The sequence below is a fragment of the Bufo gargarizans genome, chromosome 6, assembly GCF_014858855.1.
Source record: "Bufo gargarizans isolate SCDJY-AF-19 chromosome 6, ASM1485885v1, whole genome shotgun sequence".
NCBI lineage: Eukaryota > Metazoa > Chordata > Amphibia > Anura > Bufonidae > Bufo > Bufo gargarizans.
In genome coordinates, this window is record NC_058085.1 from 28525656 (window position 1) to 28545448 (window position 19793).

The 19793-nt window shown below is 46.1% G+C and overlaps 1 protein-coding gene and 1 long non-coding RNA gene across 2 annotated transcripts in view; both read right to left on the bottom strand.

Annotated features, from left to right (window-relative positions):
• The window catches only part of LOC122941911 (oocyte zinc finger protein XlCOF6-like), a 96677-nt gene that overhangs the window by 16648 nt on the left and 60236 nt on the right, over positions 1-19793 (bottom strand). The window lies entirely within an intron of this gene.
• Positions 17387-19779, bottom strand: LOC122942535. The gene is made up of 3 exons (XR_006390586.1): positions 19754-19779; positions 17525-17674; positions 17387-17444 (listed from the first exon to the last, which is right to left on the bottom strand). It is a non-coding gene; the product is annotated as an uncharacterized LOC122942535 (long non-coding RNA).

The window sequence follows — 19793 nt, forward strand, 5'->3', positions numbered from 1 at the left end:
GGACCGCAGCGATCAGAAACTGCAGAAAGCGCAACAAACCGCAGGTCTGAATTGACCTGCGGTTTGTTGCGATCGCGGACATGGTGGGGTCACGGGACCCCCCGTGCATTTAGCCGAGGTGCCTGCTCAATGATTTGAGCAGGCACCTTGTTCCGATCACAGCCGATCACAGCCGGCCGCACGGCAGTGATCGGAACAACACATGACGTACCGGTACGTCATGTGTCCTTAAGGACTCGGGAAACATGACATTATTGCTCCTGATGAAGGGACGTGCCTGTCCCGAAACACGTTGAGCCGGATTTATATGTACAATTAATAAAGACCTTTGAAGAGAAGCACCCGTGTGATTGGCTGCCTTCATCCGTTAAAACTCTAGAAGCGATCCAGGCTGGGGGGGTACTCGGTTTACAGGTGTATTATGCTTATCCTGGTAAACCGCCCCCCTCGTGAAGTGAGTAAACTTACCTATGATACCACAATATTTTAATATATAAGTCTATATATTTTTAAAACACAAAAAACTTTTTTACCCATTATTCTGTCTAACTGTACCACATTATACTGTGTACGACACCGCAGAACACGGCCTCTTAGGCACTCGAGACTGTATGCAGTGATCCCACTTTTATGTACAATCTTTTTATTCTCTCTGCAGAATTTATATATGTGTACCACTTGCTCTTTTTATGCAGATTTTTTACATACATGTATGTATATATAAAAGAGAAAAAAAGAGGACTGCACTCCAAATTGTGATGAAAATCCAAGCTGTTTTATTCACCCATAGTATGGCAAATCTTGCGACGTTTCAGCTCATACGAGCCTTCCTCAAGCATGCTTGAGGAAGACTCGTATGAGCTGAAACGTCGCAAGATTTGCCATACTATGGGTGAATAAAACAGCTTGGATTTTCATCACAATTTGGAGTGCAGTCCTCTTTTTTCTCTTTTATACTATTGGGGATTGCCGTCACCCCCTTTTGGACTTTGCACCCATTCTCAGGTTGGTGCTCCCATTGGACTTTCCCTTTTTTGTATGTATGTGTATATATATATATATATATATATATATATATATATATATACACACACATACACACATTTTTTTCCTATACATTTGATATCCCTATACACATCACTATACCATCCCCACTCCTACAAATATAACGCGAATGAAAACCTATTACACACGTAAGCAGCACAACACAAATCCACCATTTTTAAATCCACCACTACTGGCGCCCAAAAGGGTTATTAAAAAATAGGCGAGATTTGGAGGGTATTCCTACCCACCAGTCCCCCTGTTTTGGCTCACTACCTTAGATCTTTGCACAGGGCAAGACAGGAGATACTTGCACACTCCACACAGAGCTAGCTGCAGCCGAGCTTGTTTTAGGTCTGGCCCGTTTTCAGTCTGCGACCACAGTATCATCAGCATCACCAGTTCCCAAGCTGACAATACTAGAAGCAGATCTGGCCCTGGCAGGTTTTGGGAAGTTCTAACTGTATGTTGCCTTCACTCTGTATTGCTGACACTGCCACCATCCTCTTCCTCTGATGTTACCTTCTTCTCAGCACCCTGATCTAGCTCCCAAATCCAACACACAATCATTGTAAGGCCTCTTGCACACAAACATTTTTTTTTCTGTTTACATTCCGTTTTTTTACAAACCGTTTACGGAACCACTCATTTCAATGGATCCGCCAAAAAATATATAGGGAAGGTACTCCGTATGCCTTCCGTTTCTGTACTTCCGTTTAAAGATAGAACATGTCCTATTATTGTCCACATAACGGACAAGGATAGTACTGTTCTATCAGGGGCCAGCTGTTCCGTTCCACAAAAAAATGGAATGCACACGGACGTCATCCCTATTATTTGCGGATCCGTTTTTTTGCGGACCGCAAAATACTGAAAAAGCCATATGGCCGTGTGCAAGAGGCCTAATAGTTCTCAACCTCTCTGCCATAAAATCTGTGATATGTCATCATAGGCTTCCTAGCCCCCTTCAGATTACCTGCTTTATACTTGCCTTGAGTTCCACTGCTGCTACCTGTCAGGGTGGGGAGTGGGGGAAACTGCCCACCATACAATGGGGAGCAGACAGGATAGCAACTAGGCCTGGATGCCAGGATCAGGGAGCAGGTCACCTCCTATAGCGTCCTTAATCCTCCCCCTAACTCCTAACCGTACGAGCGGACCTGGATGGTAAGATGGCTCATACCCAGGAAACCTAGGACCCTGAGTCACCCTGATAATCCCTCAAATAGAGAAAAAGGCTGAGACAACCTGATCATCCCAGACACGGATGAACAGGAGTCTCACTGGCCTAGCTGCCAGAGAAGGGACAGACAGTGCATCTCTACTAAATCGTCAGGCAAGAGCCAACAGACAACACGCACTTACCTGCCGCGACAACAATGGCAACCGGACCCCCATGTAGACAGCATGCATGGCGGCCCCCAGCAGAGTTGCACACTGACTTGTGACTCCCCCTCCGGGGAACCCTGAGACCCCCTTCCAGAGGTACACAACACAGGGGATATGTCTAGCAAACAAGCTGGTCTATAGACACCAACAGACCAGACATATAACAAGAGCAACTAGACAAGACAACAACTACCCATACATAAACATCACCAAACATATGCAATGGTAGTGAGAGGAAGGAAGACAATGGGATGACATCAGGAAAACATCGGGGAGACATCGATGTCCCACAAGGACTGAGCGGAAAAACACCCAGGACAGGAGCAAGCTCCAGCACCAACAAAGGCTGGAGTACAACTGACACCAGCCTGGAAGCCACAGATGATAAAAAATAAGTGGCCACACCCAGCCAGGAAGTTAACCCCTCTAGCACCAGACAGGGGAGGAACTAGGAGAAGGGGAGCAAAGCACATACATGCTGCGACAACAAGGAGTTGCCCGTAGCAACCAGCATGCACGGGAATGTGTTACGGCGCACAACACCGAGGCTGTGACACTACCACTGCCCCTACCACCACCAGTGCAGCTGTAGGTGCCACTACTCCTACCACCACAAACACAGCTATGCATGGAGTGCCCCTCCTCCCCCGAATCTCCTCCTCATGGTAGTCTAAACGCTGAGCCATCCAGTCCACAATTCCATCATTTGTGTCCTCAATAATATTAGGAGCCAGCTACTATGACTCCTGGCAGGTACGGATACTGCTGGTACTACATACGTTCTGACTCTGGGAGGAAGAGACATGGGTCTTTCGCTTTGCACTCTTCCATTTCTCAGACATTTTATTATGAGGCCTATAAATGAAAAGTCAGGGGTTTGGTACAGACACATTATAACAGTACAAGCAAAATGGCAAGTGTGTTTTTTGTAATTTAAAGACAGTGGCACAATTAAATGTCTCTCCACTTCTACAAACACACTCCACACTGGTATTGACAATTTACTTTGGGTAGAATGAAGTGAAATGTCTTGAAACTATGCTTTTAATATCAGTGGTAAAACAATGAAAACGGTGTACTAAAATGTCTTTGAAACACAGTCTGATGTACTAATATGTCCACTAACACAATATAACAATGCAGCGTTTGTTATAAATTGTCTTTGAACTATGTGTTTAGTAATATGGATATAAAATTGTAACATGTTTATGCTATAATGCAACATGTTTAACCCTTTGAGGACCTAAAGTTTAGACAATGAGTCCCTGAAATTAATACCTTCAGAGTAAATATGAGCAAATTGATTCTAAACTAAATGGATTCAGTAAGAATGTTGCAAAAATTGGTCTGCCATACAAAAACAAAGATGTCTTGTCTGTATGTCCCTAAACATATCATGCTGCAGAAGATATAATTGCGTCTGCGATCAGGGTATATTGTGCGAGAAGGTATGCAATTGCAGTCAGTTTCGACTGCGATTGCGTTCCGATGTTCAGTTTTCATCACGTGGGTGCAATGGCGTTTTGCCCGCGCGTGATAAAAAATTGACTGTGGTACCCAGACCCGATCCCGGACTTCTTCACTGAAGTTCGGGTTTGGGTTAGGTGTTCTGTATATTTTATTATTTTCCCTTATAACATGGTTATAAGGGAAAATAATAGCATTCTTAATACAGAATACTTACTAAAATGTGGCTAGGGGTTAAAAAAAATAAAAATAAAAATTTACTCACCTTATCCTGTTGTTAGTGCAGCCGGCATCTTCTTCTTTCAGGACCTGCCAAAAGACCTATGATGACGTAATCGCGCTCACTACGTGGTGAGCGCAGTGACGTCAGCACAGGTCCTGCTGAATGAAGATAGAAGATTTCCGCACTTGTTTGCGGATGCTTGCGATTTTCACGCAGACCCAATCACCGCTCATCTGAACAGCTCCATTGAAGTGAATGGGTCCGGATTCAGTGCGGGAGCAATGCGTTAACCTCACGCAATGCACCCGCACGGAATTCTCACCCATGTGAAAGGGGCCTTAGAGTCTAAACCTTTGCTCTTCTAGTGTAATGGATAATGTAGAGATGAGATCTTCAGCAGCATCATATGTTTAGGGACATACAGAAGACATGGAGGAGTAGCTGGTGGGGGGGGAGCTCTCCAGAGGGATCTGATAAATGATGCTGTAATCTTGTAGTTCACAGGATGTCGGCCACACAGGAGAGAGACAGCAAGCCTCAGACTGGAGGTCAGACTAGAGATCACATGACCAGGTGTCCATAATCAAAGGTTCAAAATGGATGGAGGCATCTGAGTAGCTAGAAAATGGTGCTGATGAAAATAATCCTGTATAGCTTTTCCAATAATCAACTTCCAATATTATCAGGGGCGTAGCTGTAAGACAGGGGTGGGGAACCTCTGGCCTGCATGCAGCCCCCGGGACCCTGCCAGAACATATTGTGAAAACGTTTCCATAATAGAAGCGGTCATTACCATGCAGGAGGCACAGGAAGGTGAGAACAGCGCATTGCTAGCTGTACTCACCTTCCCCGGTCTTCTTCCGGCCCCACGCTGTGTTCCGACACGTACATTGTCAGGACGTAGTGCATGTAGATGCGCACTATGACCTGACGCTGTGCACTGAGGCTGGGGGGCCTATTGGGGGTCTGATCTGAGGCTGGGGCGGTCTGATGGGGACTGATCTGAGGCTAGGGAGGGTCTGATCTGAGGCTGATGTAGGCTGGAGGGACTGATAGGAGGGTGATTTGAGGCTGATGGAGGTGGGGGGGCAGTCGCTACTGGGCCTAGGAGCCTGAGTGGGCCCAAAGACCCTTGTGTCACATAGGAAGACACCGGTACTGTCACACGCCCCCTAGTGGCTGGACCGCTCAATGCCTTCCAATCCTTTCAGCAATATTTAGGTATCGGACTGCCACCATCCCTTTTAACCGGGAAAAAGGGAAACCCGTTCTGACTAGACAAGACAACTTTCAGGGTAGCAACTCTTCAGAAGGCTAGAATTCGTTCTGCAGGGCTCAGAGCAGGTATGAAGCTGAAGGAAATGACTTTAACATCATTTATTATAAATGCAATACAAATAGTTAGCATATACAGAAAATTATTAAAAGTAACAATTATGGGGAAGAATAGCCTAGTGTAAAGTAAAAGGGAAACCAATGGAAGGGAATACTTAATTTCAGAAGAAATATGTCCTTTGTGGAAGATCCAAGAAAGTCCTTTGTTCCAGAATAAAAGTCCGGCAAATTGGCCGCCAACCACGTGGTCCTCTGGCTGGCTTCTGTTCAGGTGATGTTACACAAGGGAGGACTCCTACCAGATTTCAGTCATTGCCTTATGAATGATCCAGCTTTAAGGGCGGTTTGGGTGTGCTTTTTTTTTGGCGGGAAACTCAAGTCCCAAAGATATGACATTTTCATATTTCAGAGCACGTCCGCCGCACACAAATAATAATAACAAATTTACAATCCTCAGAAAATATCGATCTCATTGACAGTAGACACGAGGATTATATAATATTCGATTACTGAGAAGTTTAATAGCCTGTATGTTGTTTATACCAGCGGCATATTTTTTATATTAGAATACTCAGCGGATCCTGACCAACAAAATGATATAATTTCCGTACCTATCCTAAGTATGGCATTCCTAAAAAAAAGGCAAAAATCATACAACACATTCATTTTCAATCTGGTCTCAATCATGCTGTGTTACAAGCCCTCCATTGCAAAAGGTCTCTTTTCAGGTCGTAGTTTACACACCTAACTGGAAGATCTCTGCAGATGGGAAGCCCCTTTGATGTAGCTAAAGAAAACAGCTGAAATCACAGGAATAGAATCTGTTACCTGCTGGACCCCTGAGAATGGCCTCAGCAATTCCCAAACGCGACAATCAGAAAATCGATTGATTGCGTTTCATTTCCGAATCAATTGCAGTTCCTTACGGTTCATCCGTGACTGGTACTAAAGTTCATGCAGGTCAAGTTACATCTCTGGCTGGAGGGAAGGGGTAAGGTCAAGAATTTGGCATGGAGCTGTCACGGATGTAGTAGGGGAGAACACCAAAAGACAATAAAGAAGGAAGGGGAAAGACACTAGGCCTCACCGCTAGGGAAAGAAAAGGGTCACCACCTATAAAACCCTGCTCCTGGCCCTAACTCCTATCCGTAGGGGCACCACTCAATGGTAGAGATACCCATACACAGGAACCTAGAAACCCCTGGTGACCCTCAGATGCTCTAAAGATAATGACAGGGCAGAGACCACCCGTTCCTTCCCTGGTGAAGGAACTAGCGTCTCACTGAGGCCTAGTAAACAACCGGGGGGGGGGGGGGGGGATACAAAACACAACAAGCGGAACACTTAATTTCAGAGGATGAAGGACTTCAACACGAACCACACTCCAGCTCTTCCAAGACCAAATGAAGCTATCCCAGAAGTGATGGGAAAAATGATGATTACACTTACCGGTAATCAGATTTTCCTGACCCCACGACAGCACCTTAGAGAGAGATGGCTCCGCCCCAGGACAGAAAACCTGCAGCATAAAAAAGGTGGAGCCGCTCCCCCACCTCAGTGAGTTTCCAGAGCATGAGAGGGACTCCCCCTTACGTTAGTTTAGTTTTAACATACTATATATATATTTATTTTTTTTGCAACACCCGTGAGCACACAGACTTACACCACTAAGGGAGGGAATAAAGAGGTGCTGTCGTGGGGTCAGGAAAATCCGATTACCAGTAAGTGTAATCATCATTTTTCCCCTCCCCCACGACAGCACCTTAGAGAGAGATTTCAGAGATCATCCTCAGGGTGGGTGACAGAACTCAGGACCTTAGTGCCAAAGAGAAGGTCAGAAATAGAGTCAAGCTGAAGCCTATAGTGCTTATAGAAAGTGGACGGAGAAGACCAGGTGGCAGCCCGACAGATCTGTTCAATAGATACGCTGGCCCTCTCTGCCCAAGAAATGGACACCGCCCTCGTGGAGTGAGCCCTCACAGAAACAGGGGGAGACACACCGGACACTGAATACGCCAAGGATATAGCTTCTCTGATCCACCGGGCAATAGATGCCTTAGAGGCAGTACCTTTTCTTGCCCCACCGAACAGAACAAATAAGGCAGAAGACTTCCTCCAGTCTTTAGTCACCTCCAGGTACTGCAAAATACACCTCCTGACATCAAGAGAATGCAGCTCCTATTAATGCAGCTCCTATTAATGCAGCTCCTATTAATCCTAGAAGGAACCTTCAGCAAAAAAACAGGATCTGGTCTGAGAACCACTCTGTCTTCTCTGATGGACATAAAAGGGGGGTTAATGGAGAGGGCCTGAATCTCCCCAACCCTTCTGGCTGACGTTAAAGCTACCAGCAAAACTAGCTTAAGGGAAAGCACTTTAACTGAGCAAAAGGCTAGAGGTTCAAAGGGATGTCTGGTAAGGGCATTTAACACTAAGTTAAGTTCCCAGGGAGGAAATCTAGGGCCTGTTACTGGCGTAATTCTATCTACTGCCTTAAAAAACCTAACGACCCAAGGGTCCATGGCTAAACTCCTTCTCCCTAAGACCGATAAAGCTGACACCTGCACTTTTAGTGTACTTTTTGCCAACCCTAGGGACAATCCCCTCTGTAAAAAAATCCAACACCTGAACTACTGAAAATTCTAACGGCCAGGAAACCCCTTCTGCGCCTATAAAGGACAGAAACTTTCTCCATACTCGCGCATAAATAATATTCGTCACCTCCTTCCTACTTTTCATCAAAGTGGAAATGACCTCCTTAGAGAATCCCTGACTAGCTAAAAATGACCTCTCAAATTCCATGCCGAAAGATGTAGAGACTCTACTTCCGGGTGGAACACTGGACCCTGAGATAATAGGTCTGGAATTCCTGGCAGGATCCACGGATCCGAAACTGACATTGCTCTCAACAGGGAAAACCACGCCCTCTTCGGCCAGAAGGGGGCTATCAGAATTACCCTTGCCCCTTCGTACCTGATCTTCCTTATTACTAGCGGAATCAACTGAAGCGGGGGAAAGGCATAACCTAGCGGAAAGTCCCATCTCTGGAGGAAGGCGTCCACCCCAGATGGGCACTCCTCTGGACTGAGGGAGAAAAAATTCTGTACCTTTCTGTTCTCTCTTGTGGCGAACATGTCTACTGAAGGCAAACCCCATAATCCTACTATCTGGGAGAAAATCTCTGGATTCAGAGACCACTCTCCCTGACGTAATCTGTAGCGACTCAGGAAGTCCGCTCGAGAATTCTCGACCCCTCTGATAGGAATGGCCGAGAGATGAAGCACTCTCCCTTCTATCTCCTCGAAAATCCATCTCGTCTCTTTCAGTAAAGAATCTGACCTGGTTCCTCCCTGATGATTTAGATATGAGACCACTGTCCGATTGTCGGACATCACTCTCACATGTCTGTTCTGGATCATAGGAAGAACTGCTCTCAAGGCCATCAAAACCGCCCTCAGCTCCTTTCGATTTGACGAAAACAGTCTCTGACCCTGGGACCACTCTCTCTGAAAGATCTGATCCTCCACGTGAGCCTCCCATCCCCAGGGGCTGGCGTCCGTAGTCACAACTACTGGTTCCGGAAAGGACCAGGGAAGTCCCTGGTTCAGATTCTCCACTTCCTTCCACCAATCTAGGGATGAAAGAGTCACGTCTGATAATTTTATAACTGACTCCAGGGATGTCCCTGCCCGTCTTGTGGCAGCCAAGATCTCTCCCTGTAACTGGCGGGAATGTCGCTGTGCCCACTGGACCGCTGGCCCCTAGCTCTGACTCTGGGACAGGAATTAACACCTTTTTGTTTATCAGTTTTTTTATTTCTTGCAGCATGATGAGAGAAAACCTTGAAATCACAAATCTTTCTGCGGGGTAACTCAAGAACTCCAATCTTAAACCCTTAAACCCTCCCGCAGAAGACCCATCAACCATTTCCCTGCCATCTTTTCCCAAGCAGGAAGAAAGAATTTTAATCTTCCTCCTACTGGGATCATGGCGTCATTGCTTTCCTTGTTTTCCCGCACGAGTTGTGGCTGATCTAAACAAAAAGCCCTTACTTTCTGATCTAGGCCTTGCTCCCTGCTCTCTGTCCCCGTCTGCTTTTTATTTTGAAATCTTTTCGGGTTCCGAAAGGGCTGTTTATATTGCTTGAATTGAGTAAAAGATTCCTGGGGAAACTTTTTCTTTCTATCTGCCACTTTCTCGAGTAAGGAGTCAAGTTCAGACCCGAAAAGAAACTGGCCATCACAGGGGATGCTACATAACCTCAGCTTGGACGGCATATATCCCCCTTTCCAATTCTTAAGCCACAAAGCACGTCGCGCAGAATTGGAAAGGGATGCGGCTCTTGCTTCCAGCCTCACCGTGTCCACCACGGCATCCGCAATAAAGTCCGCGGCTTTCTGGAAAGTCGGTATAGTAGCTAATAACTGCTCTCTAGGGCATTTATCCCTAATTTGCCCCTCTAGCCTCTCCAACCACAGTGACATAGACCTCGCAACTACAGTGACAGCTGTACTAGGCCTGAAAGCAGCCGCAGAAGATTCCCATGCATTCTTAAGGGAGGAATCTATTCTTTTATCTAAGGGGTCCTTTAAGAATCCCATGTCCTCAAAGGGCAGCGAGGATCTTTTAGAAATCTTGGAAATGGCTACATCCAGTTTTGGGGCCTTGTCCCAAGATGTAGACGCCTCCTCCTCAAAGGGGTACTTCCGTTTAAAGGTCTTAGAAATGAACGTTTTTTATCCGTTTTTTTCCATTCTTTTTCTATCACCGCTGAAATAGACCTATGGACAGGGAAACACCTACGCTTCCTTTCCCTAAGTCCCTCAAACACGACATCCTCTACAGATCTATCCTCTCTGGAATCTTCCAACTCCAAGGTAGATCGGATAACCTTTAACAATTTGTCCGTATCTTCTGCTGGAAATAGGAACTTTCCTGCTCTTGTGTCATCTTCAGAAGAAAAGGAATCATTAGAGTCCCCATCCCCGGAGAGAGAATCGCTATCTTCTGATTCCACGTCGGACTCCTGCCTCGCCGTTCTTCTTCTCTTCCTACCTTTCAGGGAATTTTTAACGTCAGACATAATAGACTTAAGGTCTTTCAAAAGACTTGGAGTCTCCTCAGCCACCGTCTTCTCAATGCACTGCTGACAGAGCTTTTTAGCGTAAGAAGATGATAGCGGGCACTTGCAGAGAGGACATTCCTTGTTCTTTTTCTTCGCCGCCACCTTCTTAGGCACCGTCTAAGAAAAAAGGAACACACCCAAATCTAAGGAACAGCCTAGACCCTCTAAGGACCGAGAATAGGACTCATAATACCGGTGGCAGGATCTCAATATCCACACTTTCAGACCTCCTCTCTTCATCCATAATGAAGGAAAAAACCTGCACTGATAAAAATATTGCACAAGTTATCTACTGCCACCAAGTATTCCTCTCACCTGAGAGATACACAGTTACCTGCAGACCCACCACGCCAAGATAGCACTGGAACCACCTGGTCCACTTTCTGGTCCACTTTCTGGTCCTCTGAATCTCAGACACCGGCGTCCAAAACACCCCAGCACACTCATACCTGCCTGGAGCTGGTTTAAAATTGCCGGGATGTCGAACTTCCGGTCACCTGACCGGAAGCGCATGGCCGTGGAACGCATGCCACTTCCTGTTCGGATGCCTCCAACAGCGTCTACATCCGGTGGCGTCCCGGCTAGTCTGCAGCAATACCGGGGCCTTCTGGCCACCCTCAACAGTTGGTGCTGTCCTCCTCGCCTGAGGGACCGACACTTTCTGCCCCTGCGATCCGGAATCTCGACACCGGTATTGTCATGGAACCATGAACCAGACGTACAACAAGAGATGAGTGGAAATAAGAAGGCTTTATTGAAAATAAAGCTGTAAGGCAAAAGTCCAAACGGATGGCTAAACCGAAGCAGGGTCTTGCGAAGCCAGAGATCAGGAACCAGAAGGGTAGTCAGACTAAGCCTGGATCAGGAACCAGCAGGGTAGTCAGACGAAGCCTGGATCAGGAACCAGCAGGGTAGTCAGACGAAGCCAGGATCAGGAACCAGAAGCAGCAGCAGTCTTAGAAGCATGTGTACACAGGAGGACCAAGCAAGGAATTGAAGCCACAGACCTCCTATATATATGAGCTAGGCATCCAGCTCCTCCCAGTGGGAAGGAGAAGCCGCAGGGTGGGAGGCTACAAGAAACCCAGAAACCAAGATGGCCGCCAGCACATGTCAAACGAAGGAGAACAGCAAGAAGGTAAGACCATGACAGGTATCTCGCCCCCACGCCTTTGGGGAATGGTTGGACAGGTACCACGCGCCGCCGCTAACCCTCCGGCTTCTACCGGGACTTCCAGGTCAGGACGACAACTGCAGGCTCCCGTACCAGAACAGGAAACCTCACTGAGGTGGGAGAGCGGCTCCACCTTTTTATGCTGCAGGTTTCCTGTCCTGGGGCGGAGCCATCTCTCTCTAAGGTGCTGTCGTGGGGGAGGGGAAAAGACAGACTAAATAGGGCGAGGTAAAGGTCACATGATCCACACCTGAACAGGAGGTGTGGACATACCCTCAACACAGACAAAGTGAAACCAAAAGAGGCTGTCAGATCACTAATTCGTAGATAATCTTTCAGACCTTCTGAGACCTGTCACAGATATGAAAGTACCCCCCCTTCTACGGGTGAACCCCGGGCACCCAAGACCAACCTTATCAGGATGAGCTCTGTGGAATGCTCTCACCAGACTAGCATTAACATCGGTCGCTGGAACCCACATCCTCTCCTCTGGTCCGTACCCTCTCCAATGAACGAGATACTGGAGGGATCTCCGAAGAACTCGGGAGTCCATAATCCTGCTGATCTGAAATTCTAAATTGCCGTCCACCATGACAGGAGGCAAGGAGGACGGCTCAACAGGTTCGACACATTTCTTTAGCAACGATTTATGAAATACGTTATAGATTTTCAATGCCTGAGGAAGTTCAAGACGGAAGGCTACAGGGTTAACAATGGCAGTGATTTTATATGGACCAATAAATCTTGGGTCCAACTTCCAAGAAGGTACCTTAAGTTTAATGTTTCTTGTAGACAACCACACAGAATCACCCACTCTCAGGTCCGGAGCACTCATACGTCTCCTGTCAGCCACACGCTTATACCTGTTGCCCATCTTTTTCAGGTTATTTTGGCCAAAATTTTCTGCCAAATAGAAGACAAAGAAGAGGAAAATCGTTCCTCCTCAGGAATGCCGGAATTTTGAGCACCAGAAAATGTACTAAACTGTGGATGGAACCCATATGCCCCCAAAAACTCAGCTAACGACAAAAATGAAGACCACTCTTCCTGATTCTCTGAAACAAAACTTCTCAAGTAAGTCTCAAGAATCTGGAAACAAACTGAGTCCCTCTATTGGACACCACATCAGAGGGAATGCCATGTAGTTTCACGATATTGTCGATAAACACCTGTGCAAGAGTTTTAGCATTGGGTAGACTAGGTAATGCAATAAAGTGTGTCATTTTACTAAAACGCTCTACAACCGCCAGAATCCCAGCTTTTACCCGAAGAATTCAGTAAATCCGTGGACAAATGGGTCCAAGGTCTGGACGGGATGGGCAATGGAAGCAGAGATCCGGAAGGCCGAGTATGTGTCACCTTAGCACATGCACAGGTACCACAGGCTGACACATAGTTCTCAACACACTTGCGCATCCCCGGCCACCAAAATCTGCGAGAGATGAGGTCGACAGTCGATCTACTCCCAGGGTGCCCAGCAAGCACCATACAGTGATGTTCCTCAAACACCTTGTGACGTAATTCGGAGGGAACAAACAATATTCCTGGAGGACAAGAGTCCGGAGCATCCTCCTGTGCCTCCAACACCCTGGCCTCAAGATCAGGATAAAGAGCTGATATGACTACCCCTTCAGATAAAATGGGACTAGGGTCATTAGACTCACCCCCCCAGGAAAGCTACACGACAAAGCGTCCGCCTTGAAGTTCTTAACCCCAGGGCAGTAAGTGACGAAGTTAAATCTGGTGAAAAATAATGACCATCTGGCCTGCCTTGGGTTCAGTCGCTTAGCGGACTCCAGGTAGGCCAGATTCTTGTGATCCGTAATTACCGTAATAGGGTGAATTGCTCCTTTCAACCAATGCCGCCATTCCTCGAACGCCAACTTAATGGGCAGCAATTCCCTATTCCCCACATCATAATTCCTTTCAGCAGTAGAGGTTTTTTTTTAGAAAAAAATGCACATGGGCGCCATTTACTAGGTGAAGGACCTTGCAACAAGATTGCTCCTACCCCTACCTTAGACGCGTCAACCTCAACAATAAATTGCTGACTCACATCCGGTTGCATCAGAATAGGGGCCGAAGCAAAACATTATTTCACAGCAGAAAAGGCCTGTAATGCTGCATCAGACCAGACAGAAATATCCGCACCCTTCCTAGTCACGTCTGTTAAAGGTTTAACCACCGATGAATAGTTCAAGATAAATTTACGGTAGTAGTTGGTAAACCCCAAAAAACGCATAAGCGCTTTCAGATTTTCGAGTCGATCCCAGTCCAACACGGCACGGACCTTCTCGGGATCCATACGAAAACCTGAGGATGAGAGCAGGTAACCCAGAAATTGCACTTCCTGTACAGCAAATACACACTTTTCCATCTTAGCATACAACTTTTTCTCTCTTAGGATCTGTAATACCTGTCTCACATGATCCTGATGAGTCTCCATATTAGGCGAGTAAATTAGTATGTCATCAAGGTATACAACGACAAACCTCCCCACCAGATGATGAAAGATGTAATTGACAAAGGGTTGAAAAACCGCAGGAGCATTGGTTAACCCAAAGGGCATGACCAGGTTTTCAAAATGACCCTCAGGGGTATTAAATGCGGTCTTCCACTCATCCCCCTCCTTAATCCTTACCAGATTATATGCCCCCCTCAGATCCAACTTAGAGAACACCTTGGCACCGACAATCTGACTAAACAAATCCGGAATCAAAGGAAGGGGGTAAGGATCACGGAAGGTAATACGATTGGGCTCACGGAAGTCCAGGCATGGTCTCAGGGTACCATCTTTTTTCTTTACAAAGAAAAACCCAGCAGCCACTGGGGACTTGGATGGTCTAATATGTCCTTTTGCCAAACTCTCGGTAATATACTCTCACATGGCCTATAACTGAGATTTGGGCAATTTAGCTCCGGGAATAAGTTTGACGGGACAGTCATAGTCCCGATGCGGAGGCAACTCCTGATTACCACTCTCAGAGAAAACATCAGAAAATTCTGAAATGAACGAGGGTACAGTTTTAGTGGTCACCATAGAGAATGATGCATTAAGACAGTTGTCCATGCAAAATTCACCCCAATCAAGAATCTGTCTCGCTTGCCAGTCGATGTTAGGGTTATGTTTGCTTAACCATGGTAAGCCCAACACCAACGGAGCAGGCAGACCCTCCAATACATAACAGGAGATAGATTCCTGATGCAAATCACCCACTCTTAAATTAATGTAATTCACTACCTGCGACAGGCATTTTTGGGTTAGAGGTGCTGAGTCAATTACAAAGACAGAAAAACTTTTCTCTAATGCATTAGTAGTCAACCCATGAATGCGTACAAACTCTCCATCAATCAAGTTAACTCCTGCCCCACTGTCGATAAATGCTTTGATTTTCACAGTTTTGGACTCTAGCGCCACCTCGGCAGACAGGAGAAAACGGGTACTACCAGTAAAAGACAAAAGTAGGTTTTCTTGCTCCCCATCCACACCACCAATAGTAATTTGAGGATTAAAAGTTTTTTCCTTTTTGTTTACACCTTGATACTGCAACAAGGACAAATATTCACAAAATGTCCCTTCTTGCCACAATAAAAGCAGACTTCTTTCACATGACCCAAGCTTTTGCCAGGAGTAGCTCCTCCTAACTGCATAGGCTCATCACAAGGCGCAACTACCAGTGTCTCTCCACCATAGGTGTCAAAGGAAGCAGTACCCTTATTGGACAGTACGTCCTGAAGGTGAGGACCCCTAGATCTCTCCCTCAGGCGTCTATCTAGACGTAGAGCAAGGGACATAGCTGCCTCCAATGACACAGAATTTTCATGAAAAGCCAACGCGTAATGCAGTCTCTCAGAGACCCTGACAGAATTGGCTATGGAGAGCAGGATCGTTCCACTCAGTATCGGTAGCCCATCTCCTAAATTCAGAGCAATAGGTCTCCGCAGAACGTTCTCCCTGCCGCAAACTCTTTACTATTATTTTGTTATACTGCCGCAAACTCCGTAACTTGGTCTCGGCCCGAGAGATCCGATCCGGGTCATCGTAGATGAGACCCAAGGCTCTAAAGAATTAATCTACCGACCGGAGGGACGGTGATCCGGTCGGCAGAGAAAAAGCCCAAGATTGGGCGTCCTCTTTAAGCAATGAAATAATCATACCCACACGTTGACACTCATCCCCAGAAGAGTATGGACGTAGCTTAAAGTATAATTTACATGACTCTGATGAAATTGTCACTACCCCTGGAAAACCTGTCCACCACCGGAACAGTTGCGCGGAGGTCTGCTACCTCCAAAGTCAGATTCTGCAGCTGTTCGACCAGTGCAGACATAGTATCCATAGCTGCACAGATCAGAACAAAAATGTCAGTATCAGCTTGGGATAATGTCATGGATGTAGTAGGGGAGAACACCAAAAGACAATCAAGAAGGAAGGGGAAAGACACTAGGCCTCACCACTAGGGAAGGAAAAGGGTAACCACCTATAAAACCCTGCTCCTATCCATATGGGCACCTCTCGATGGTAGAGACACCCATACACAGGAACCTAGGAAAACCGTGGTGACCCTCAGATGCCCTAAAGATAATGACAGGGCAGAGACCACCCGTTACTTCCCTGGTGAAGGAACTAGCGTCTCACTGAGGCCTAGTAAACAACCGGGGGGGGGGATACAAAACACAACAAGCGGAACACTTAACTTCAGAGGATGAAGGATGAACAGGACTTCAACACGAACCACACTCCAGCTCTTCCAAGACCAAATTAAGCTATCCCAAGCAAGGAGTAATAGAAAAGTCAGACAAAATAGGGCGAAATAAAGGTCACATGATCCACACCAGAACAGGATGTGTGGACATACCCTCAACACACAGACAAAGTGAAACCAAAAGAGGCTGTCAGATCACTAATGCGTAGATAATCTTTCAGACCTTCTGAGACCTGTCACAGATGTGACAGGAACAGGGAATGCAGTTTCAATTTTCGCCTCAAACAGCACGAAGGCTATGTGCTTCCCTGTCCCTGGCCACAAAGCACTGAGGGAAGGGTCCCAAGCTGAACTCTTGCACCAAGGCACATGAGCCTTTAGCTACGCCCCTAAATATTTTTTTTTACTCCATGCAAGTAAGAAGGATGACTTGCATCTACATGTGCTAGAATATAATCCGTGGTATGATCTTGGTACTGCCATTCTTATGTCAAGGAGACACCAGTAGACTGCACCCTAGACTACAAAACCTTTAAAAGATAATGATGCATTTATCTCCTGATGTTCATGTTTCAAGCTGACAATCCAAGCACAACTTTGGTTGACCATTTGTAGTAGAGCATGGTCCCGACCATGTTCAACCACAAAAGATCTGCAGCAGTTGACAGAGAAGGCCATCTAAAAAGTCTCTACAGGGAGAAAATAGTGAGAAGATCCTGACAACATGTAACGTCTATGGTCAGCTGTAATCCTGCCATCTCCATATTTCTCATTAATACAAGGATAAATCATGTAATACTGAAGGATAAAATGAGACTGAACACAAGATCTTCACAGTCTTCTACAGATCAGAGGGGACATTCCATGAGACCTTATCTCTATCTACCTGATCATCCTGTGGGACATTGTGAGATTCTTCTGAACCATCCTGTAGAAGAAGAGGACTGGGACATCTCTCTGGTGTTCTTATCTCTTCCTTAACTGTAGGAAACACATCCAGTGACTGAATTAATTCCTTACATACAGATAATGAGAGGTGTGCATTTAGTCATGTCTATTACCTGGTGATATGAGGGACCGGTGATCATCCATCATGATATCCTTATATCCATCTACCTGATAATCCTGTGGGACATAGTGATGTTCTTCTGAATTATCCTGTGGAAGAAGAGGACTGGGACATCTCTCGGGTGTTGCTCTCTCTTCCTTAACTGTAGGCGTTTCAGAATCAGGATTAGATTGGATGGTCAGCCATCTTGTCTTAGGTATACATCTTGGGGCACATTTATTAAGACGGGCGTTGTAAATGCTGGTCTTAAAGCTCTAAGCTGGCGGGGGTTCCGCCGTCCACGCCACACCCACAATTGTAGACCTGGCATGAGCAGGGCGAAGTTGCAGATAGCGGCACTACTGACTGTTGCACCAACATCTGCCCCTTGAAATACGCTTAATTTAGGCTTATTTCAGAATAGTAAAAGGACCCCCCTTGTGTTTACACCTCAAAAAGGAGCTTAGCTAAAGAGTTAATCACTGAGCACTTTTAATACTAACTACTTTTGCTGAGAAAAAAAGAGGCCTTTAAGTAATCAAAAATGTTATAATGGAATGGTGACCTTTAGAAAGCAGATAATATTTGTACTAGAAGTTGAAGCCTTGGCCAAGATAAATGAATTTGTCTATTAAAACTAACCATTTGCATGTTTATGATCATGATTGATCCTTGGTGTTAGACCGGTGATAAATCAAAGAGCCTATCTTGGTTTTAGACCATGGGGCTCTTTGGAAAATGGAGATTGGTACTTGAATTGGAGAGGACTAATGGAAGGCACCAGGAACAAATTATTTATGCAAGAAGAGATTGTGATAAGGAAATTTTTATCCAATTAGAAGTTGTTGTCGGTGTAACTTGTGTAGATTTATGGAAATGATGATGGGATGAGGTAATCTGTGTGTAAAACATTGAAGTCTACGTACAGTGACACTGCGGAAAACATGAATTAAAATATTAATTATTCCTTTGTTCTCTGAGATATAAAGGACGGTGTCCAGGACTTATAACAGAGCGCTGCCTTTTACCACGGCTGTAATTCACTTCCATTTACGTCTTATGCCATCATCTGCCTAAATTTTACATTGACTTCAATGCTGTCTTGCTGATATTATCTCTGAATAAGGCCTCATTCACACGTCAGTGTTCGGTCAGTGATTTCTAGCAGAGATTTTGAGCCAAAACCAGATGAGGCTCTGAACACAGAACAGGTACAGATCTTTCCCCTATACCTTGTCATGAACCCACTGTGCCACGTGTCCTACCTCCTGTAAGTAAACCCCTCGTTCTTTACAGTACCCCTAATGGTCGGGATAGACTTTCCCAAGAGGAACACCAAGTTGCGACCTCTTAAGAAGGATTGACACACAAGGCAGCTGGTCCAGACGGACCAAGAGGTACCTGATCAAGGTACCAGAGGTACAGACGTAGTCAGCAGGCCAAGCCATAACCATGAGCAACAGTGCAAGACCAAAGGATGAGGCAGAGGCGAAGTCAAACAAGCAATAGGTCTGGGCAGGCGGCACAGGTATAAGTCAGGCAATCCGAATTGGCAACAGGAGAATCAAGGCAAGCTGGCAGGGATCAAACAGGTAGCGGAGTCCAGAAACACAAGCACGGGTCAGATACACAGGAAGACGAGCAGAGATATCAGCAACCTTTGCAGGACACAAGGACCTTGACGCTCAGGCACCTGGGAAGGGGGCTAAGCCACTTATATACGTGCAGGCGGGCTAGGTTTGGTCAGCAAGGTCATATGAGCTAACCCATAAATCACAGGAAGTGACGTGCGGCGGCGCTAAAGGAACTGCTACAGACGACAAGCTGTAACCATGCTGTGCTCAGGGCTGGAAGGAAACTGCGGAGTGGATCCCAGGACAGACAATGCCTGTAAGGACAGAGCCCAGGACTGCAGTGATGAATGGGGAAACACCGGCAGCAGATCAGCGCTGAACACAGAGCTCGCTGTGATAAGCAAGGGGACATTGGCTTATAGCAGCCGCTGTTACATACTTTATGTCTGTGGAGGCTCAAATCCTGGTTTTGGCTCACAATCACTGATGGAAATCACTGAGATGAGATGAGTGTGAATGAGGCTTAAACAAAAGAATCTTCTGAGGAAGAAGTTGCTTCAAATGGTTTATGTTGCCAATTTCCAACAGTAGGAAAGACATCCAGTGACTGAATGAATTGCTCACATACAGATAATGAGAGGACATGTGTATTTAGTCATGTCTATTACCTGGTGATATGAGAGGCCAGTGATCCATCATGACGTCCTT